Source organism: Sinocyclocheilus anshuiensis, unplaced genomic scaffold, assembly GCF_001515605.1.
Source record: "Sinocyclocheilus anshuiensis isolate Anshui unplaced genomic scaffold, SAMN03320099.WGS_v1.1 scaffold2565, whole genome shotgun sequence".
In the NCBI taxonomy this organism is placed as follows: Eukaryota; Metazoa; Chordata; class Actinopteri; order Cypriniformes; family Cyprinidae; genus Sinocyclocheilus; species Sinocyclocheilus anshuiensis.
In genome coordinates, this window is record NW_015544276.1 from 47571 (window position 1) to 48328 (window position 758).

Genomic DNA, 758 nt, shown 5'->3' on the forward strand with positions numbered 1-758 from the left:
ACAGAGACACAGACAGACAGACACACATAGACACAGACAGACACACAGACAAAGAGACAGACAGACACACACACACAAACACACACACAGAGAGACAAAGACACAAACAGACACACAAAGACATACACAGAGACTAGGGCTGCACGATAAATCGCATGCGATATTTAATGTGCAACGCAGGTGATGGAGATTTACCGCTGATTACAGAACCGGCTTTCTGACAAGATGCGCATTAAATATCGCATGCGATTTATCGTGCAGCCCTAACAGAGACACAAACAGACAGACACACAGACACAAACAGACAGACAGACACAAAGACACACAGACAGACACAAACAGACACACAGAGACACAGACAGACAGACAGACACAGACACAAACAGACAGACAGACACACACACACAGAGACAAACAGACAGACACACAGAGACACAGACACAGACACAAAGACACACACAGAGACACAAACAGACACACAGACAGACACAGACACAAACAGACACACACACAGACAGACACACAAAGAGACAAACAAACAGACACACAGACAGACAGACAGACACAGAGACACAGACACACAAAGACACAAACAGACACACAGACACAAACAGACAGACAGACAGACACAGAGACACAGACACACAAAGACAAACAGACACAAACAGATGCACAGACACAAACAGACAGGCACACACGAGTCATTCATGAGCTCTCTCTCACACACACACACACACACCGACTGTCCGACGCTCTTC

General features: G+C 46.2%; 1 protein-coding gene across 1 annotated transcript in view; it reads right to left on the reverse strand.

Annotated features, from left to right (window-relative positions):
• The window catches only part of LOC107698013 (phosphatidylinositol 4-kinase alpha-like), a 46131-nt gene that overhangs the window by 36264 nt on the left and 9109 nt on the right, over positions 1–758 (reverse strand). The window lies entirely within an intron of this gene.